The sequence below is a fragment of the Dipodomys spectabilis genome, unplaced genomic scaffold (assembly GCF_019054845.1).
Source record: "Dipodomys spectabilis isolate Male_0828 unplaced genomic scaffold, ASM1905484v1 ptg000365l, whole genome shotgun sequence".
NCBI lineage: Eukaryota > Metazoa > Chordata > Mammalia > Rodentia > Heteromyidae > Dipodomys > Dipodomys spectabilis.
In genome coordinates, this window is record NW_024871042.1 from 1,060,444 (window position 1) to 1,084,674 (window position 24,231).

At 36.2% G+C, this 24,231-nt stretch overlaps 1 protein-coding gene across 1 annotated transcript in view; it reads left to right on the forward strand.

Moving 5' to 3' along the window:
* Window positions 1–24,231, forward strand: part of Macrod2 (mono-ADP ribosylhydrolase 2) — a 1,713,649-nt gene that overhangs the window by 560,603 nt on the left and 1,128,815 nt on the right. The window lies entirely within an intron of this gene.

The window sequence follows — 24,231 nt, forward strand, 5'->3', positions numbered from 1 at the left end:
GCCAATTTCTTAGTCTTTATTCAGGTATCTTGACTGTGGATGTGTTTAGAGTAAAGGAGATCAAAGTGATATATTGTGCGTTTCAGGTGCTGTGTAAAGGCTGATTGGCAATTACAGCCAAGGCATCTGTCACACTTTGCTTTCAGGAAAAGCCAATGGAATGTGGTTGTCAGTATGAGAAAGTATTTGCTCTTTAAATGTGAAATGGTCAACATTTCCATTTTATTTGAATAGAATGAGGCATTGGATTGGATTGACCTTGTTGCTTAGTTTTTAGGTAACTGGGGTGGGGGGAGATAGAACAAAAACACTTAAGAGAGAAACTGATTGAAGGTGCAGCTTTTTAAATTACATAATCTTCCGGGCCTTAGAAGCAGCCAGGAAGGCTTCTGTCTGCTAATCAAGTGTGCCTTGCACTGGAAATTGAGATGCTGGATTTCTATTTCATTTACCTGCGTCTTACTATACTCTCCAGATCTGTGAACAAATTTTATGCAAAGGTGAAGCTACTTTTGTTTTTCTTGGGGAAAAGACTAAAAATATTATAACACAATTTGTAGGATACCATGTGAATTCTTTACAAACAGGTTGTGTGTAAAAATAAATTTTACATGAGTAAGTGTGAAGACATATGTTATAGTTAAAAGGTCACTTTTAAAGTATGTTTAAACTTAGGTTTTAGTAAAGAGTAATATATAAAAGTAGCATTTTTTGTAAAGATTCTATATTGTTGACCATGGATTGCTGGTAAAAATATATCAACTAGTTTCAATGTAGTTTTCCCCTTAATTACTATTTTTTCTTAGTGTTTTTAACCATGTGGAAAAAGGTCATGTGACCCTTTAGTACTACTTAGTGTACATATTTATATCAGAGAAAGCCCTGTGTGTAAAATGATGTTTAGTGCCATTCTTCCGCTGGCCCACACAGTTCAGGATCTAATTATTAAAGGTGATTTCCTCAGGATTATGTAGCCCCATGTTTACAAATACCACTCTGTTGTTTGTCATGAGAATGAACGTATTATTGTTAATTTCCAGGCTGTCTTTAATACCAAATAATAAGCTGGGTTTCCTATTGATGTTACTTCATCCTTTGTATTAAAACACAAGTCAAAATCCTCCCAATTCTGTGCTTTCATGTAAGCTCAGAAATCTCTAAATATGCTCAAAAGGCACTATGTTGGAAATGAACTATACAACTTGAAAGGGTGGGTGGTTCAAGTAGGGGAAAATAGGGACAAAATGAGAGAGAGAGAGAAGACACTGTTCCAAAAGAAATGTACTCAATACCTGACTTATGTAACTGTAACTCCTCTGTATATCACCCTTACAATAAAAAGGGCTTATTAAAAAGTGATAGCTAAAGTGTATGGTTGGCAATATAATCCTCTTAATATGCTTGCTGCAGTTTGACATCACATGGAGTAAGTTGTTCCATTTCTTCTGAATGTCATTCATCATATTTTAGCTATTGAGGACTTACACAAAAACACACGCTAAATGAAAGGTCAACAAGCCAATAGCTATGCTTAACAAGTTCCCGTACTAATGGCATAAGTTTGTGCTAAGGAGTGGCTTGCATGAGCATCCTGTATAAATAGAAAGATTAAGGATTGGTGCTGAAAGCATAGAGGAAAGGAATATGAAAATGAGCAATAATTACATTTGTATGCCACTAAATATAGTATTTCACAAAACATTATAAATCCCTCATATTTTAAATCATGCTTTATAAACAGTGTGTGTGTTTGCTTCCCGTTGGCTTATCCCTGAGAGATGGTTTCTTTCTCATCAATTTGGTTCATCCATTTCAGAGTTATTAACAATCCACAGATGTGCTTGTGTGGTGAGCAAATGAAAAAGGAGCTCATTACATACTGTTTGGGTCATTTTCCTCTCCATATTTAATAATTCTGTGACAGTTTGACAGCAGAGACTAGTTTCTATCTGTCCTCAGAGATTGCGGGCTTATCATTATAGGGGTACTAGAGCCAGTCATTCAGCCTCAAGGGATAATATCTTTATGCATCAGCAATTTGTTTGGAAAATGGTATCCACTAGGTTTTAGACAAACTTGGCCATTTCAGTCTGCCCTTTGCTTCTTTTATGACTGCTAAATTAATCTATTCACAAATGGTTGTGTTTGAAATAATTACTTATAATATGTGTTCTGTGACTAATTATGATTGGTAGAATAAACCCAGATATGTTGTTTATTCTTAATTCCTTGGATATTTAAATGATTTCTGACAGAAAAATGTCCACTATTCTCAAGAAGAAATCTTGAATGACAAGAATATCAGCCCAAGGCCTGTTTATATAATTGAGTTTTTGAGGAACAGTTTTCATCTGCAATACCAACATTTTTTTGTATTCGTAATTTTAATTTCTGTGGTTTGGGGCAGGGGTGGGCGTTTAGAAGATTTTGAACCATGGGATGTTCATGTTGCTTACCATCCCACAGAATCAGGCTTTATGGCTAAGGAGATTTGCCTGTCACACCATATCTATATCTTTTCTTTTTTTAATTTAATTTTTTTTGTGAACATACTGTACAGAGGGGTTACAATTACATGGGCAGGATAATGCGTACATTTCTTATCAAGCATTGCAGCCTCCTCCTTTGTTTACCCTTCACATACCTTCCCAGCCTCCCCCCCCCAATCCTCCGCCCTGCCTGCCTCCTCCCCCCCCCGCACCATCATTGTAAAGCTCCATATCTATATCTTATAGTGTCTCTGATACAAGCTCTGAACTAATATGAATGAATGGTCAATAGATAAGTTTTTAGGCTCTTTTCCCTGGAAAATACCTTTATAACAGTGGTCTCTACTTCAAATGCTTTCTATCTTGTAATCCATTCTGTACAGACCTGATAGAGGTACAGTACTTAAAGCCAGAGTCCTTAAAATGGTTTACAATGATGTATATGATGCAGCATTTTCCTCTTTGATATTATCTCTGTTCTCTCCTTCATTCACAAAGACTGATGTATTCAACAAATTGGAGAGATCTGAAACCAATAATTTAATGAGACATGAACTTCCTTGAAAAAGAGCAGTAAGCTAAACCCCAATCCAGTAGATGGAAAGTAATAATGAAAATTAAATCAGAATTAAACAAATTACAATAAAAAACATAGAAAGAATCAACAAAACCGAGTTGATTCTTCGAAAAAATTAACAAAATTGACAGACCCTTAGCAAATCTTACCAGAAAAAGATGAGAACATGCCCAAATAAATAAACTCAGAGATGAGAATGGAAACATCACCATAGAAACAACCAAGATTCAGAACATTATAAGGGAATTCTTCTCAAACCTTTATGCTAAGAAGTTTGAGAACCTGGAAGAAATGGAAGATTTCCTAGCAAATATTGACATGCCAAAACTAAACAAAGAGGAGGAAAACCAACTTAACAGGCCCATATCAAACATTGAAATAGAAACAGCAATAAGAGACCTACCAGCTAAGAAAAGCCCAGGACCAGATGGATTTACAGTGGAATTCTACAAGGCCTTTGAAGCAGAAATCACACCAATACTCCTCCAACTCTTCACTGAAATTGAAAGAGAAAGTTCACTACTGAACTCTTTCTATGAAGCCATCATAACCCTCATCCCAAAACCAGGCAGGGACTCATCAAAGAAAGAGAACTATAGACCCATTTCTTTGATGAACATTGACGCAAAACTTCTCAACAAAATTTTGGTGAATTGACTTCAACAATTCATCCAAAAAATCATACACTGTGATCAAACAGGATTCATTTCAGGGATACAAAGCTGGTTCAATATACATAAATCAATTAATATATCACATCAACAAGAGCAAGGATAAGAACCACATGGTTATCTCAATAAATGCAGAAAAAGCATTTGACAAGATCTAACACCCCTTTATGATGAAGGCTCTGGAATAATTAGGAATTCATGGAATATTCCTCAATACAATAAAGGTTATATATGACAAACCTGCAGCTAGCATTATACTTAATGCTGTAAGCCATTTCCTCTAAACTCAGGAGTGAGACAAGCATGTTTACTCTCTCCACTTCTCTTCAATTTACTATTAGAATGCCTAACCACAGCAATAAGACAAGATGCAAACATAAAAGGGATCCAAATGGGGAAAGATGAAGTAAAACTCTCCCTCTTTGCAGATGACATGATCTTGTATTTAAAGAATCTCATGGACTCCACTCACAAATTACTCAAGCTGATTCAAAACTTTGGCAAAGTAGCAGGGTATAAAATTAACCCTCAAAAGTCAGTGGCTTTTCTGTATGCCAATAATAAGAAGAGCGTGGCTGAAATCAGGAAAGCAACTCCATTCATAATAGCCCCACCAAAAAAAAAAAAAAATACCTAGGAATTAACCAAAGAAGTGAAGGACTTCTATGATGAAAACTTTAAAAAGCAGAACTTAAGAAGTAGAAAAACCTCCCATGCTCCTGGATTGGAAGGATCAACATTGTGAGAATGGCAAAACTTCCCAAGGCTATCTACAAATTCAGTGCAATACCTATCAATATTCCAACCTCATTCTTCAAGGAAATAGAAGAAGCAACCCAAAAATTCATATGGAACAAGAAAAGACCCTGAATAGCAAAAATGATCCTCAACAGAAACAACAGTGCTGGAGTAACCAAATTTCGAACTCTACTATAAAGCCATAATAATCAAAACAGCTTGGTACTGGCACAAGAAGAGACCTCAGGAGCAATGGAATAGAATTGAAAACCCAGAGCCGGGCACTGGTGCCTCACGCCTGTAATCCTAGCTACTCAGGAGGCTGAGATCTGAGGATCGCGGTTCAAAGCCAGCCCGGGCAGGAGAGACCGTGAGACTCCTATCTCCAATAAACCACCAGAAAACCGGAAGTGGCGCTGTAGCTCAAATGGTAGAGCGCTCGCCTTGAGTTGAAGAGCTGAGGGACAACGCCCAGGCCCAGAGTTCAAGCCCCACGACCGACAAAAAAAAAAAAAAAAAGAAAAGAATTGAAAACCCAGAAATGAACCCACAGACCTATCGCCACCTAATCTTCAATAAGAGAGCTAAAAAAAAGAATGGAAGAAAGACAGCTTCTTCAGTAAATGGTGCTGGCAAAATTGGTTAATCACTTGTAGAAAACTAAAGCAAGATCCTTATATATCACCCTGCACCAACTCTAAATGGATCAAAGACCTCAAAGTCAAAGTAGACACCCTGAAAACATTATAGGAAGGAACAGGAGAAACTCTAGGACTCCTTGGCACAGACCAACATTTTCTTAATAAAGACCCAGAAACACAACAAATCAAAGAAAGGCTGGACAAATGGGATTTCATGAAACTGCAGAGCTTCTGCATGGCAAAGGACATAGCTGGCAAGATCAATAGAAAGACCACGGATTGGGAAAAGATCTTCACTAGCCATCCAATGGACAAGGGTCTCACATCTAAAATATACTTAGAACTCAAAAAACTAAATCTCAACAATAAATCCTCAAAGAAACAACTGCCTGATAAATAAGTGGGCTAAAGACTTAAAGAGAGACTTCTCTGAATAGGAAATAAGAATAGCCAATAGGCACATGAAGAAATGCTCAACTACTCTAGTCATAAAAGAAATGCAAATCAAAGCAACATTGGGATTCCACCTCACCCCAATTAGAACGGCTATAATCATGAAATTTAATAACAACAGATGCTGGAGGGGATGTGGCCAGAAGGGAACCCTACTGCATTGTTTGTGGGAATGTAAATTTGTTCAACCACTTTGGAAAGCAGTATGGAGTTTCCTTAGAAGACTCCACATAGAGCTCCCCTATGACCCAGCAATCCCACTTTGGGGCATTTACCTAAATGATCACAAACAAGACTATACTAAAGCTACCAGCACAACTATGTTTATTGCAGCATTATTTACCATAGCTAAGATATGGAACCAACCCAGATGCCCCTCAGTAGATGAATGGATCAAGAAAATGTGGTATATATACACAATGGAATTCTATGCCTCCATCAGAAAGACATTGCCCATTTGTTAAGAAATGGAAAAACTTGGAAAAAATTATATGAAGTGAAGTAAGCCAGGCCCAAAGAAACATAGGTCCTATGGTTTCTCTTATTTACAATAATTAGTATATGTCTGAGACATGCAGAAAAGATCAGATAAGATGATGTTAAGTGAAATGAGCCCCAAGAAAAGGACACAAGTGGTTTTTTTTCTTGCTATTGTTTCTAACATATTTATAAGGTACCACGTGATTTTTTTGTTGCTTTGTATGTCCCTCCCCCACAGTATAACCCCTATTTTCACTGTATTTGATGTTGGTATAATTTGTGGAGGGAATGAAAAAACAAAATGTTTAAATAGGGATACAGGTTGACCCCTTGTAATAATGAGATGTACAAGATGCTATGTCGAAAAACGAACTTTACAATTTAGGCAGGGATTGGGGAGTGTAGTTGTGGAGATGGGAGGGAAGGGTTGGTAGGGTAAAACCAAAAGAGGAGGCAACAGTGCCTGATAAGAAATGTACTCAGTACCTTGCTCATATAATTGTAATTCCTCTGTACAGTATTTTCACAATAAAAAACTTATTTTAAAAAAACTACAAAGATTGATGCATGATCCTTAAAACCTTTGGACTGACATTCCTTTGCCTAAAATTCTATTTTATATGTCTATTCTATATGTCTTGGTGACCCAGTATGTGGCCAACTTCCTTAAGTACTTCATACCCTTCGCTAATGTGTTATCCTTGCCAAGCTATGTATGAATACATATGTGTGTGTATTTGTCTAATATATATAAATTTATATGTAGTTTTATCATTTTATGTATGTTATTTATGCAAACTTTTTACTTCCCCTTTCTTTTTTGTATCTAATCAATGATACTTTATTACTAGAGAAATAACTGCCAATTAATTGTGGAAAGTGACAAACTGGTTTATAACTGGTGTTGGGTAAGATGTAAGAGAAAAGCCATTGCACTGATGTCTCTATAAATGATTACATTAGTCTCAATTATTCATTATATTTTAATGGATAGTTGTAAAAATATACTTTAACACTTATCCAGTTCTAAAGTCTTCTAACAAATTTACTCTTCATAAAGAAGAAATGAGAAATAATGACTCCATGTTCAGTTTACTTGATGGTTTTCCAGCATAGTTCATATGTCTATTCCTTTAGAATATGTTAGGCTTTAGAGATTAACAATCATACATGTTAAATAGAAAAAAATTCTGTGTATATAAAATGTTGGAATCTGTTTTTATTCTGCATAGTTGTTCAAAGGTAATAGCATGCAACTCAGTTTTACATTAATCATTTGAAGAGAATCTCTAGAGTGAGAGACTATGGCATAATCTGTTTGAATGAGTGGTATGAATCAGAATTTCCATTCTATTTCCAGGTGCAATAATGATCAGATGATAGTAGCTTAAAAAGCACTGTTGATAATAATTAGTACTCCTCTTGTGCCCTTCATCAAGAAATCATAGTACTTTGAAACACCAGCTCATCAGTCCTTTTGAAATTGCTGTGAGGAAGTGCATGACAAGTAATGATACTTTTTCCAGCCCAAAGAGAAATTCAAATACAGAAAGGTTAAATCTGTTGCTCCTGATACCAGACTAAATCAATATAAGACTCATAGCATGGCCGAGGATTCCTGAACTAGGTAGCTAGTCAGTCGCGTAAGTACTAGCCAGGTATGATGCCTATTTTTGTTAATTTATATAGGAATATAGTCATGGACATTTGTTACATAAAGTCTATGATTTATTTCATATGTGAGCAAATTGAGTAACAGCTACAGGAATTCTATGGCTACAGAACCTGACACACATTCTATCTGGGCCTTTAAAGAAAAAAAAATGTCAATGTCTACTCTGGAGCAATTTTCATATTTTAAAAAGAAAGCAAGTAAAATTCAAAGTGAGTTCATATTTATTGTATTTTATTAAATGCATGTCACTTTTTGAGATCACAAATATCAAACATAGGCCTAAAGATGTGCTATCATTTTCTTGGGATACGTGATAGAAGGTGTTTTGCTTCTTTTGCCTCAAGAAAATACCACGTTGGAAGGCTAAGCTTGACTTCTTCAAATCTTTCAAATAATTACACCTTGGAAAAAAAAAATCTGGGAAAAAACAATCATTTTTCTCAATAGAGCTAGAACAGGGAAGTGAATAAGTCGTCTCTGAAGAGAGAATTAGTTTAAAACACTGGAGTATTAAGCAATAAATCTTTCTTCCTTGCCTCTGCCAGTGGGGTTATCTAATGTGCTGAAAGGGAGCCTGCAGGCCTGAGGAAATTAGGTTTCTGGAGTAGGTAGCTCATAAGATGGTTCTGAGTTAGTCCTCTTCCAGGATGACCTGATTTTGGCCATCCTGGGCTTTCTCAGCAGGTGTCTGATTGGGAACACTGTAGAGTAGGCATGCTGCTAAGAGTATGACTCTGCCAGGCTTTGATGATGACCTGAGGGCTCTCATGAGCCCATTCCATAATTAAATACCTTATATTATTTAAAGAGACAAATGGCTTTTGAAGAGTATAAAATCATCTTCCTTCTAAAAGGATAGTATTGTTCCTTCTAAAAATCAACTGTGGTTGGTTCATTTTTCCTTAAGTGCTTTAAGAATTTAGTTTCTACTTGAATCCATTTCTCTGTAATTACTACACCTTTCACATAGATTAAACAGTTTCATACATTTTATCCTTTTAGTGATCTTCATGATAGGAGATCAGTAAAAAAAAAAAAGGTGATTAAAAAAAATCCAGAGCAGCAGGTCTCAAAGTGGCCTTGGAGGAGTACCAACAGAGACAGAGGCAGCATCACCTGGGACCTTGATACAGATGCACATTTTCATGCCACACCTTGGCCAGAATGAAACAAGCAAGCTCTCTAGTAGACTGCTGAAGTATGAGTACCATTGTCCTGGAGAGGAATGAGATTTGGGGCAGCAATTCTTTGATGTCCAGACTTTTCTCTATGTAATACAAGCTTCCTTTGGGATGATAGTCTAGGGCTTTCTTGGAAGAGAACTCTAATATGGTCTTTTCCTTTGTAGTGTTTTTCACAATTAATGGCATTTAAAACTGTATTTGCAGTTGTTTCTTTCTTGTCTCTCAGAGTAAGGGTTTCTGGAGCACAGGCATATCAGTCTCATTCACTTGAGATCCTTAACGTCTGACATAGCACCACACACAAGAGTTGTCTCTTGACACCATTTTACTGTAAGGATTATCAACAGCATTGTTTTCCCTTCCTCTTGTTTGTCATTGGGTTCTGCTGTAGGAAATTGACCCAGGAAATACTCAAGATAGGACTGTCTGATTCCAAAAAATCAGAATCTCTTGTTTTCCATCTGCTTTCAGCATCTGTTACCCTCCTTGCTCAGAGTTTAGCAGTGTTAGAAAGGTACAGGGAAGTTTTTGTTTAATTCTTCCACCTGCTACACATACATGTGTATACCTTACTTTTGTCTTTTTATTTTTACACATTGTGATAATGTAGATGCTACCCTGCACAACTTGGTGATAACGTATGCTAACACTAAATAGCATCTTTTGAAAGAAATGTTTCAAAACAACAAATATTTGTATTGTGATCTTACTGACAGTGTGTAGAACAATGGCTATGCCTTGCTTAAATGATTTGCTGTCTTCTGCTGGCTTTTAGAAGGCATTGTCTATACCTTCTTTTTCCTATATGATCAATGGGAAATAACACTGTAAATCAATTCTGGGTGATAATGTAAGTGGGTTCTTGAAGGCAATTCCCACTGTGAAATAAGTAGTTAGCACTGGTGTTAACCACGGTGGGGGTAATCAGCCTGTGGACATGTTTAATCAGAGTTATCAGCTAAGATTAAAAAGAGAGCCACTGTTGTTCAGGGATAATCATTTTTCAGGATTGAAGAGATGAATATGTGAAGGTGTTCTCATAAATTAGAGCTATCAGAATGGCTTTGAATAATTTGAGATGCTTGGAGGTCAGGAACAAGCAACCAGAAAAGGTTAATCTGAAGGCTGTGGTGGTTAATATGCAGAGACAGCAGTGTACATTCTTTGAAGTAGTGAGTGCTGAGTGAAATGGAGACTTTTCCACCTGTATTATCATAGTCCTTGAGCTGCCACTAACATAGATGACTTGATTAAAAAGTAGGCAACACAGAACATGTAAAAGGTACTTATTCCAGCAATGAATCTCTAATTCCAAATATTAAATGTTATAGCACTTTGTGATTAGAGAAGTTTCCAGTTGAAATACTGATAGAATCAGGTTCTACACTAGTGTAGATTCTGTATCCAGAACTCTAAACATCAATGTAGAAGACCTAAAGAGAGGTCCTGAATTTAGGATATCCTAATTGTTTTTTTAAAATCCTTTGATTTCTGTGCATAAGTTTCCTTGTCTATGATTATTTGGAGGAAGCTATAATTTAAGTCAGTGGGGTCTGTTAAACATATATACGCAGAACTCCTTTTTTAATACTGTAAGACATAGAGGTATATGGTTCTATTAGTTGTCAAAATCTGGCATACTTTATTTCACAAGAGTGCTCTTCTAGAATATGGAATGTTCTTTTAGTAAGTAGAAGACTATCTATAGTGAAGAAGACAAGGTCTCCATCCTCTTAGAACTTAGACTGTATCAAATAGATGTAGCTAATAAACACATTGACATAAAAATCTCAGGTAATGTCAAAGACTGAGGAAAATAAAGTATGATAGTAGAAGGGAGAACAAATGAAGGAAACTAGTTTCCCAAGGTGGTCAGGGAAGGCCTTCCTGAAGCTATGATCATTGACATGAGAGCCGTGGTGCTACTGAGAAGAAAATTGTTATAGGCAGAGTAATTGAATTTTTCCTTTAAAATAAAAAATCATCTATAAAAATCATCTTATTTAATGTCTACAGTGAAGATAGTCCATGCATTTTCTACTTGTTCCTCTATTTTAGTTCTGGCATATATATCGGTTTTTTCTAGGTTTGGAGGTAATAAAAGCACTTCTGTGGCTGATAGAGTGGATAGGATTTGGGGATTTTTGTTTGTTTGTTTGTAGTGCTTGAACTCAGTGCTTGGGAGACATCCTTGAACTAGAAGGCTAGACGGCTAGTGTTCTACCATTCTGAACTACAGTTCCACTTCCAGTTTTCTGGTGGTTAATTAGAGATAAGGGTCTCATGAACTTTTCCTCCCCAGGCTACCTAGATCTCACTCTCCTGAGTAGGTAGGATGACAAACATGAGCTACCAGCTCCCAGCAGAGTTGATTTACCTAATCTGACATCATAATTTTAAAGAGTAGAAAAGTTGAAGGCAGGTAATGCTGGCTCATATATGTAATCTGAACTACTCAAGATGCAGGGAACTGAGGATTCAGGATTAGAGCTAGCCTGGGTAGAAAAGTCTGTTAAACTCTTATCTCTAATTAACTAGCAGAAAATTGGAAGTGGAGGTATGGGTCAAGTGGTAGAGTCCTGTGCCAGCCTTAAGTAAAAAAGCCAACTAAGAGCATGAGGCCCTGAGTTCAAGCCCTTCAAAAATTGAAAAGAAAAACTGATCATTTCCAACATATTGTCTTGTACATGTTTACGACTTGGTGAGGGGATAGGAGGGGAGGAGGGAAAGGGAGAAAAATGAGGGGAGGGAGTAACAAGTTAGACAAGAAATGTACTTACTACTACACTTACGTAACTGTAACCCCTCTGTACATCACCTTGACAATAAAATTAAAATAAAAGAGTAAAACTAAAAAAAAAAAGTAAAACTGAAGCCCAGAATCATGCACTAAGGAACAGATTCAAGAATAGAGCCTTGGTATCTTGCCATGGTGTCATGGCTTTTCTGTTAAAAGATATTTCTGTCTTAGTCTCTTTGTTCATCCTAACCTTATAAATATATTGTGGTAATTTAATTATTAAAAAAGATTATGAGATATGTGAACTATTGAAGAAAATAGTTTGTTACCTTATCTGGCACTTTAAAAAAAATTTTTTTATTGTGAGAATACCGTACAGAGGAGTTATAATTACATGGGCAAGATAACGAGTACATTTCTTATCAAGCATTGTTGCCTCCTCTTTGTTTCTCCTTCCCATCCCTTCCCATACTCCCCCCTCCCCCCATATTCCCCACCCCCACACCAAAGTTGTAAAGTTCCTTTTTTGACATAACGACTTGTACATCTCATTGTTGCAATGGGTCCACCTGTATCCCTAGTTAAACGATTTGTTTTTTCCCTTCCCCTCCACAAATTATGCCAACATCAAATACAGTGAAAGCATGGGTTATACTATGGGGGAGGGACATACAAAGCAACAAAGAAATCATCTTATAAATATGTTAGAAATAGTTGCATGAAAGGAAAAAAAAACAAAAAAATTTGAATACTTATCTTGGGGTTCATTCCCGTAGCATCAACTTATCTGACCTTTTCTGCTTGACTCAGACATATACTAGTTATTGCAAATTGTGTGTTTCATACAAATTATAGAACCAGCAGTGAGGGTTATGACTTTATTAGTATATTAGAATATGGGCATCAGTGACTTGCTGTTCAAGGAAATATGGAAGTCACATGTAAGAAGTACAGTAATAAAAATCCTCTTAAAAGGAGGAGGCAACAATGCTTGATAAGAAGTGTTCTCATTACCTTGCCCATGTAATTGTAACCCCTCTGTATGGTATTTTCACAATAAAAGATAAAGGAAAAAAATCCTCTTAACATCCTTAAAACTCAGACATTTTCTTCTGCTTTCTAGTAGCTTCAGAGAAAAGAGACAGTACAGAGTCATTTCAGGATTTTTAGATAGCAACTTCATTGGCCTTGAAGATCATTTCCCAAAAAATGTCTTGACATTTGTCCCCTGGAGAGATAGAACTTAATTTCCCTCTCCTGGACATGACTTGAGCACAATGACTTGCTTCTAGTGAAATGAACATGAATAGTCAGAATAATGGAAATTGAAGAGATTAGGTTAGAACCTGTAGTGCTCTCTCTCTCTGCTTGCTGTCTTCAGAATTATTCCGTGTTAGTGTCACATGTCTGCTCTAACAAGTGACTAAACTTAATGACTTAAATGGCAGAAAGTTTTTCTCTCTCTGGTTCTTGAGGCAGAAGACAAAACTCAAGGTATTATCATGGCCATATTCTTGAAGGCTCTAGGGAAACCTAGAGACATATTTCTGTTGGTTCTAGGTATTTCTTGTTGTTTGGCAACATACCTCTAACTTCTACTTCCTTATCACATGACAACTTCCATGTCTCTCTCTTTGTCTAAAAAGGCTTTGACATCCTTAACTCTTTTCTGAATACTGTAGGTTCACATTCCTAGGTTTTGGAGCTCAGGACACTGATCAATCTATTGAGAGTTACCATATAACCTTACTAACCATTCTCTCTGGGTGAAGCCATGTCATGAGACAGCTTGGAGGAACAAAGAAGCTACTATGCTTTGAGGAGCTCAGGCATGGACCTCTGAAGTCAACCAACAGACATCTACATAAGGTTGAGAGTATGCCCTCCTGTCTTCGTGAAGCTTTCAGGTATCTGAAGTTCCCGCTGACTGTAGCAGTATGCAAGAGATGCCACTCTATGTGTGGCTGACTTGCTACAACTGGGAGATTACATTTGTATGTCAAGTAATAAATGAGTAATACAGCAACTATGGCCAAGGCAGAGTAAGAAGTTCATTGAGAAAGTTGCGAATACCCTATTTCTTTAGTGTGTAATATATCTGGCTAAGGGAAAGCCTAACACGAAAAGCAAAAGTGGAATACAACATAAGGTAATGCTACCGTCTAGTCAATGCTCTTAAATTCAGTAACTATAGCTTTATCCCCTTACCACACCTCTGTCATAGTCAGTACAGTAGGTAAAAAACTTACAAATGCAAATGAGAGAGGATGAAAGAGAGTGTCAAAGGGAACACAAAATCCTACTTAGTAAAAGCACTGTTAGGGAAGGGAAGGGGAACAACAAAATGGTGAGACAGAGGACAAAGGGGTACTCACAAGACAACATGTTGGACACCTTGGGTGGCGGGGATTGGGAGGGAGGGAAAGAGAGAAAAAAATGAGGGAAGCAGTAACAAGTTAGACAAGAAATGTAAACACTACCTTACTTATGTAACTAACCCCTCTATACATCACCTTCACAATAAAAATTTTAAAAGCAGCATTGTGAGGAAAGCAATATGAGTCAAGACACACAATTGGGTATTAATATTTGCTTGCTATTCCTTGCTAAATCCTAAACCTTGCTATTCCTTAAGTAATTTTTAGCCTTTCTACCTGCCACTCACCTGATCTTTTACTGATAGGAATTGCTGTTTTCATTGGGAGGTGGGGAATGCTATGCTGTGTTGAACACTTCAAGCTAAGTCAAGCAGAGTAACTCTCTTGTTGACATTTGTAGCCTTGCCCTTCTCAATCTGTTTGCTGTACTATTTGGTATGTTCCCAGTAGCTCCTTCATTTCTCAGAACTACCTTGAGTTTGCTCTATTCCTAATCACATGCTATTTGTGAAATCCTTATAATTTTCACAGGCCTTGCAAAGATTTTCTCTTCCTACCTGTGACATTTTGAGGAAAGATTTATTCCCCCTTTGTGTTTATTCTGCTTAGTGAAGATCATTGGAAAAAGCCTTAACTGTATTTTTGCAAGTTCTCTTTCAAATTGTTATCTGTATTGTATTTGGAGTTCACTTATGTCTTTGAAGGTTTATGCAGCGCAAAGGGATATTGTGGAAATCCCTTCTCTTCACAGATGCTCAGCGTTGCTTGCTTATATCAAAGCATATGAGGCCAAACTACTGTCTTTCCTGGGATGGCTGGTTGATTTTCTTGATGCTTTAATTTTATTCCTATACCAGCTACAGTGTATCATATACACATATGCTTCATCTTTCATGTATTCTATTCCTATTATGCTGAATAGGAATTTCCTACTGTATTGAACTATTGTTTTATGAATGTGGAATTCAGAAAATTTCATATTTTGGAACTATTTGAGAAAGCAATCTGGGAGGGTTTGAATTTGGAAGTGGTTTGATGTGATAGCAAGTTTTAGGATTTCTCCAGCAATCCATTTGTACTAGAGGAGCAGTATGGAGGAGGAGGAGAAGAAAACTAATCACTGTGCTGGACAGGCTGATAGATTCAGGCCTTCCTCCTCTGTATGCCCAAAATATTTCCTATTGCTTCTTTTGTGAAAATTTTTATTATCTTTAAGTTGTTGTACAAAAGAGTTTCCTTTCACCGAAGCAGTTTATGAATACAGTACCTCTTGATCAATGTCACCGCTTTTAACATTCTCACCCACCCCTCCCAACCCACTCTTTTCCCTATCTTAATTTTAGGTTGTATATTGAATTTTTGCCATTTAACTAAGCAGTTTGTATGTACAATTCATCTTGATCTCTGTCATCACTTCAAAACCTCCTATCGACCCACCTCTTCCCTTATTTCACTCAATTCTGTGGTTTAGTCAGTGAATTCTTGCCTGCGTTCTTCCCTTCCCTTCTGCCTTCATTATTTTATCCCTTTACCCTTGGTCCCATCCTACTATCTTGTACCTATAAGTACTTTCTGGTACTTATTTTGTTGGGCTTTGACTTATTCTTTCTAAAGAATTACACCATTTATACTCTCCAATGACATAAACTTACCTCAAGCCAGGTGCTTGTGGCTCATGCTCATAATTCTAGCTACTCAGGAGGCTGAGCTCTTAGGATTTCAGTTTGAAGCCAGCACAAGCAGAAAAATCCATGAGACTCCAGATGGAAAAGTCCATGAAACTCTTACCTTCAATTAATCACCATAGAGCCAGAAGTGGTAGAGCACCATCCTTGAATGAAGAGGCCAAGTGAGAGTATAAGTCCCTAAGTTGAAGTTTCAGTACTGGTACAGACCACAAATCACCTTAGTTATTGGCTTTTAATAATCGTCACTGTCTGTAAAGGTGGGTAGATAAGAATTATGAAGACAGATAAACTGTACAAAACTGTACAAAAATTCTTAAGAATGACAGGAATTCATCAGTCCAAATAGGTATGTACATGGAAGGAGGCAAATTTTAGGGAACTACATTCTCATGTGGGAGTCAATATTTCTAACCTTACATAGTCTTGTCTGTGACAGCAGTGTTTCTCCTTATACCAAATTAACTGGTTGTCATGGGCACCAAAACTGTTATCTCAAACACATTAATAACACAGTCCAAATACCATCCTATTGTGCATGACTGTCTTGATATTTTCTCCTGCTACACCACTATGAAATAAGGAATCAATATTTTAAAGCTCCTTTGTGAGATGTTTCTATTTATTGTTCATCATGGTAAATTAGCAATGTTTTATTCATCACTATCCTTCAGGTTATACGTTTAGGGACAATGGAGCTTTTGTTAAAATTCTTGCAATATATTTAGACTAGAAAGAAATTTAGAAGTTACTCTTTTAGCAACTGAAACCAGTTTCTACTGTGCACAATAAAAAAAGAATGGGCAAAGATTTCCATCCTATTCTTTAAAATTGTGTATCTTGTATTTAATATCTCTCTTCTCCTCACTCCCCCTCTCTTCCCTTCTTTTTCCTTCTCTTCCCTTCTCTTCCTCTTTCTTTCTCTTTCTTCCCCTTTCTTTTCCTCTTTCCATAAGAGGTAAACATTTCATTCTTTCTGAAAACACTGATTGAGTATCTGCTAGGAATCATGTGCTTTATATTATTTTTTAATTGAATGTTTTGCAAAAGAAATGAGGACTTCACCCTCATGGTACTAAATTAAGTGACTTGTTCAAGATCACTCATACTTAACATGATGAAATCTTTCCAGGAATCTACATTGTGAGATTCCAAGTCTTCAGTTCTTTCATCTCTTCCATGAAGATTTTATTTGGAAAATCTCAAAGTGAAAAAGTCTGATGATGCTGACCTTGAATGACATCCTCCTCCTTTTGAAATCATTCAGAGGAAGAATATATAGTCATACTGTATAACACGGTTAAGAATAGATTTTGGAGTCTAACATGGTGGTCTCAAATTTAGGCACTGGATTTGGGCAGGTTATTTACTTCTCTGTGTCTCCATTTTGTCACATGGAAATGGGAAGAAAGTCATCTTGTCTTCCCATAATTGGTGCAGATTTAATGAATTCATGTTTTTCTAGCATTCAGGGCATTGCTCAATGTGCCAAGTGAATGCTGTGCAATGTTAACTATTTTTGAGTAAGGCTATTCTGATCTACAATTCTACCTTCTCTTTCTTGCTTTAGTTTACATCATAGCCCTTATCATTGGAGGTTATTTTGTGTGCTTATTGTTTTTTGTGTGTTTGCTTTGGTTGTTTCTTTTTTTGAATGTTTGTCTCTTCCTCATAATCTTCATGAAAGACTTCTATTAATATTGATTCACCATATACTAAAACAATAATCAGAACCATTTGTGAGTGAACAAATGTAGGAATTTTGTATGTAGGAAACTTTGTTCATAATTATTGACTTACTGAAATAACTAGCTTAAGGGTAATTTAATTCTCTACTTTGCTTATTTGATTCTTCTAGTAACTTAGCTATTACAAAAAAAAACAGGAAAAAAAACATGGATATATAGGAATGCCAAGCCTGTATTGGATATTTGGCATAACTACTAAGAATGTTACAGATGTACAGCACATCTTCACTCTTTTTCCTATGTTTTAAACTTCATGGTTTAAGCAGTAGTGTCAGGCTGGAATCAAGCAAGAGAAAAAGGAGTATAAAGAACTTCAATGACTGAAGGGCTAAGTCCTGACCTGTCTAACTGAAAAAAAACAGTGGTTTAATAGTGAGGTCTTTCCGAATTTATATAGAGAGCCTATCTTCAAACATGATTTCCAAGCTCAATTTATTGTTAAACTTTATCAAAACAAAGTGAGCATTTTATAGGTGCGAATTGTATTATGACCACTTTTCCCGATTGAGACTACAAGCCTAGGTGATTGCAACTGACATGCCATAAATGTGCTAAAAAGGGAAATATTGATGTGTGTTTTCTATGTATTCAAACTATTCAGACTTTATGGGAAATAATAAAGCTTTACAACTTGTTCTTCACAAACGAGGTACTAGAGGCCTTGCAGCAGCATGAGAAATCTATTTTCCGTCAGAGCAGGCTGAGCCATCTCCCTTTTTAAAGACCCTCAGAGTTAATTGTTACTGGAGCATAAAAGGAAGAAGTACAGTAGTGGTTAAGTAATATTAATTTGACAAAAAATAAAATCTCCTTTTAATACAAACAATGCTATCAACTTCACAACTTAAACTGCATTTTTTTTTTGCCAAATAACATCCTTAAGCATATTATTCCTATATCAATATGAAAAAAAAAATCTTTTCTACAATGGCCAGTTCTACCACAAAATTTGAAATCTGGAAGTTGAAGTTTATATCATTTTGTGTGCAAACAAAAAAACAGGATGGACATTTTTGAGAGATGAATTTTAACCATAGTGAATGTGTATGTGTGTATACACTCTAGTTTGTGAAAACCTCATCGTTAGCATATTCTACTCTTGTAAGTATCTTAGTTATTAATTTTTCTGAAATGTTGTTGCATTGAGTTTTATGAAAATAAAAACAGAATTTTATAGAACTATTTGGAATATATAAATAATCTTTTAGATCACAATTTTATATCATAAGATAAAACTAAACTTCCCTAAGTGAAGTTACCCTGGTAGTCAATTGTATTTTGACATGAATAGGCTTGTTCTTTTACAATTAAACCATGAGCAGGATGTATGTGTATGTGTGACTGTGTCTGTCTGTATGAAAGAGAGAGGGAGGGAGGTATTAGTCAAAATCCTTGCTCACTACTTTGGGAGCAAATGGGATTCATGCTTTATGTAATTATTTAATGCCATTCTAGCTGTCATACAAAATACATTTAAATAGGTGAACTAAATTGCTTACAGAAATAAAATACATTTTCCTCTGTGAATGTTGGTACCTTATTTTTTTTTTTTACTGATTTGGGGCTCTGACAAGTGATAATCTACATACCAAACACATTCACTGAACTTTCAAAACAGCAACTGGTAGTGCTTGAGATATAAAACTGAGCTTGCTCACCTTAGCCAATTCTTTCCTCCTGGAGATAGGGATTACTCACCATTGGATGACCTAGCTCTCTTAAACTTGAGTGTGCTTTCCAATTATGAAAGTAGCTTGTGTAACATGGCAAACTTTCTTCCTTACCATCTGTGAGGGAATATCTGTGGCCATGAATCCTACAGTTAAAAAATGATCAGAAATTATGTTGGAATTCAGATATTTTAAAATGTGTAAAATATAAGTGAGAATCAATGTCCTTAGCAGCATGCAGATGAGTTCTTTGGCCATAGAGTACTCAGTTTTCTTTGTTGCCTTTTGTATTTTTTTGTTACTAGTATCCATAGACTACATATAGATACTAGTATCTATCCAAACTCTATAGATACCTTCTCCATAGGACTTTCCAATAATTCAAATAAACAGCTTATATGACCATCCACTTTCTCTTAGATTTGTTATATCATGACAAGTGTACATGGAAGGCTTTTTAAGGTCTTGAATGGTTTTTATATTATTGCTTTTTAAATATATATCTCTATTTTTATCATAAAGGTGATGTGCATAGGGGTTAGTTACATAGGTCAGGTAATGAGTACCTTTTGTTTTGAACAGTGTTACTCCTTACTCTCTCTCTTCCAGTTTTTCCCTCTCATCCCCACCCACAACTTATATAGTTAATTTCCAGCGTAGTGGCTAGTGAGCATCACTGATTCATTTGTTCACTCTTTTTCTCTCTCACCCTTTCTGTGTATCCCTTTATCCTTGCAAAACAGATAAACTTACCAAAAAAGGTACAGAAAATAAAATCAGCAAAAAGCAAAAAATACCTTGTTTCCATTTCTTGGGGTTCATTTCTATAATTTTTTTTATGTAAGCCTTTCTCCTTTTATATTTCTAAGAAATGTTTTTGGACACTGTTGACAACTCTGACCTTCAAGATTGTCTCGTCTCATAGATGATGCCTTGTGACTGAAATGTCCTCTTAGAAGTTTAGTAATTAAATCCTTCTATCTGGGCCCCAAGAAAGATCCCTTGTGCTAAATTGCACTGCACAGTATATTACATTATAATGAGGATTAAACATATTACTTAAATGAATGAATAGGAACTTTGCTGTTCCAATTCATTAGTATTATAGACTGCAAAGCAAGACTCGCTGCAGATGAGAGCCTGCAATCTTCTTCTCGTACAACAATCATATATGTGTGTCAAGGATAATGCTACTAAAAGGAAAAACATTCTTTAAAGAAAAAGTCTGAGAGAGTCTTGGCAAAGCATAGTAATCATTTCTGCAAGTCACCAAATTCTGTTGATGTGGATATGGTAGGCCCTTTTCTGGAGTAAGCTGTATTATTACCTGTTTCCATCAAAAGTACAACTGATGATAGGTACTGTTACTGCCTCTGAGACACAAGGAAAATTAGTCACAAAGAGGTATTCCTGAAGTATCACAGCTTGCAAGGGTAGTGAGGAATGATTCAGGCAGTCCCCCATAGTTTTGCGTTTGGAAGCAAGATTGTATCTCATTCTTAGGCATGAACCTGAAGATTTGCTTATATATGAGTTCACTTTACTGATACTATTATTTCTCTTGGATTTCTTTCTATGAAAGTTGATAATGTTACTTAGGAAGCTTTGTAATTTAACCTAAAAAATGGTAAAGCTCAGAAAACTTCTGAGAAAAAAAACAAATATTTATGGATCTGCCACTGGCAATCTAAAAAAAATTTAACATCTTGGTTTTGTAACTCCTGTGTATTTTATACAAGAGAAGTGATCAACCATTATGCCTAAGAGCTAAATGCACATCTTTCTAGACTCTGTTCTTACATTTTTATCTTTCTGTCCCTAAACCATATACCTCGCAGCCCCATGTATATAAATCATGTCTTATGGACTGTATTTCTTAGCCTCTCTTCAGTCAACATTATAGTTTGAAGCCACCATTTCTAGTGATATGTATAGCTATAAATCATTCTGAGTTGGTATATTTTATTCTGTTTTCTGGATGTCATTTATTTGGTTCTTTTTCCTATAAACATGTGGTTAGGTCATTTCTAGTATTTTCCTATTATAAATAATGTTGAACATTTTTATGTTTTTTATTGTAAAAATACTGTACAGAGGGGTTACAGTTACATGAGTAAGGTAATGAGTACATTTCCTATTGAGCATTGTTACCTCCTCCTTTGTTTTTCCCCTACCATCCTTTCCCTCCCCACTTCCCCAACTCCTCCATCCACCCCACCCACCCCAAGTTGTAAAGTTCATTTTCAATATAGTGTCTTGTACATCTCATTGTTACGATGGGTCAACTTGAACATTTTGAGATTCAGAGTTCCCCATACACATCTCAGAGTGAGACTGCTGGCTAGGAGAAGCTAAGCAAATAAAATCAAGTAATAAACATTCATTATGGTCTTTCTAATTAATATAAAGAAGTTCTGAGACATGAGAAATTTTTGTGGTATGAAAGATAAGGTGGAAAATGACTGTAAAAACTATATTTGAGAATTACAGAAAATCCAAGGGTATTTACCATGAAAATAAGATAATAAACTATTGATAACAGATAATCCAAGTTCATGCTTAGTCAAGTCCCTATGAATAAGTATTACTTTCATATGAGATTCATTAAGGAGAACTCTGAGCTAAGAATCAAGAGACTTGAGTTTTTTCCTTGCTGTGGTCTGAGCTAACTAACGGTGCCATAAAACAACATATTATTGGCACTGGGCATCTCATGTTTCATATGGAATTTTTAGTAGACTGTTTCCTTAAGGTTTCTTCCAACACTAATCTACACAAATGAAGACTACATTTTTTGTGTGAATGTTTAATACACCTCATCATCATTAAATTAAATGATCCACAGTCTCTAATATTCCCCATCTGCTACCATGCTGCTTCTGAAAATAGTTCCCATTCCTAATTCCAGGCATTTTGTCTTAATAGGTCCCCACTTATTGCCCATGCTCCAATGTGCAAACAGGAGCTCTCCTTTCTGGGTGAGGTAATGAAGAAGTGCGTGATACTTCTGGTTTCTTAAGAGTGTGATCCAGTTTCCTGCAGTGGTAACTGGCATGGTAACAACCCTGTTTATGGCCCTTCCTTCTCCACTTCTGTCCATCATTTCCCCAAGGTCACCTGAGATTCCTGTCTTAGGATATATTTTCTGTAGAAACCCAAAGAAAGAAAACTAACTATTCAAGTCTTGTTTTTCTACTTGTTTTTCTACTTCTGGTCCAATTCCACAGGCTTTGAAATATCTTTCAAACCCACTCACATGCATAGAGCTGTTCTAGACCCTTAAAAAATTGTCATCTGAACCAATAAATGCAAGGTTATATTTAACAATATTCATGTTTTATTTTGTTTTGGATTTAAAACAATAAACATTAATTTCACTCAGTTCTGGAAGACATGACAGATTTGTCATTTTGTGAAGGCTTGCTTCCTGATGGCTTTCTTTTGGTTCTAAGAGGGAAGGGGTTGCCTACCCCCTATTCTCTTGTTCTCTTACAAATCAGTTTTATTAAATACAAGAAATGAAACCTGACATTACAAGCTACATATAGGTGATAAAATGGTGAAACAAGTTAACATCCATCTTCTTACACAATTAATCCTTTCTATTTTTTTATGGCAAGGGTTGTTAAAAATCTCTTATTTGGAAAACATCCTGAACACAATCGAACATCAACTACAGTTGTCACACCACATTCAAAAACGTAGATTATTCATTCTACATGTCCTTACTTTGTATCTATCCTGTGATCTATATGTCCTCATCAGCAGCCTGTATTCATGTTCTTTCCTTTGTGTCCCTCCTCCTCCCAGGTAGGAAGCCTACATGCCAGCAACTTTTGTGATTTTGAAACAGCATCTGACTTTGTAGGCCATGCTGAGTTCCAAACTCAGGATCCTCCTGCCTTAGCCTCCACGGTGCTGGGACAGAAACTTTTGTGATTATTTTTATTTCTTAGGCTCCTTGGTGCCTAGCATGGAGCTGCTATAAATCACCACTGAATCAGTAGGTCTTAATAAACCCGTACCCTGAGTACTGATTTTTGTGGGTATCAGAAATCTCTGTTCTTGGGTTACTTTGTTTTAACCATCTTCCCACTAGGCTTGAGGTTCTTTGAGACCTCTGGCAGGTCTGAGTCTGCAGGTTACTGGGGACACACACTTTTTTATGGAAGGATATAAGGAAATACTATATCTGGTAAAACTTTCATTACATTTCAGCAAACTTAATGGAAATGAAGATGTGTTGGATAAAAGATGTTGGGAAATATTTGTTTGAGCATTTGACTTGTATCTCATATCTTTAATTTTTACTGTTAATAGTTTTTCTTCTTAAAACTGTCCTCAGAATTTTATAGTTAGAAAAAACTCAAACATTCATGTTTGTGTTTTCCTTCAAATATTCCCTTTGCTTCCTATGAGCTAGAACTTCATCCTTCCTCTTTCCCTCTCTTTCCTTTTACTCCCCTTTCTGTCCTTTGTTCCTTCCTCAGACTCAGCCTAATTGAAATAAACATTTTTAAAGGTGTAACTTTGAAATTCTCTATTTTTGTTAAGTTTCTCATATAGTTTAAAAATCCATAGAGGAGTTCAAGTGAGTAAAATTGACTGCTTATGGTTGTGTTCAGCCAATGAAAAATATTTCCTCGGAACACGGATGCCGCGGCCATACTGCTCACGTTTTTGGGAAATGAAGACCAACTCCAGTTACCTCTTAATTTCCAAAATTCAACTTCCAATGCTCACACATCGAAACATTCTATTAATCACTTGAACTTGTTTAGTGAATAGCAACCTTGTAATTTGTAAAATAGCTTACTTTTCCTTTTCAGTTCTTTCCACAATGCACCCAACCTGGTTATGCAAGAGAGCCTCTCCTGTTTTATTCATCCCGAATTGACTTCATCACTGTTCTCTCCCCTGGACCCCAGTTGTCTCCAGGATCCATCCCAGAGAGCAAGCAGTGGCAAAACTACAGGAAGCAACCAGCTCTCCTTCTAATTTTAATTGGTGCTGCTGTGGAAAAGCAGTATGCCTGGATTACAGTGAATAAATAATTTCCTACATGTGGAATTCATAAAATAGGATGTTAGAAACCTAGGAGC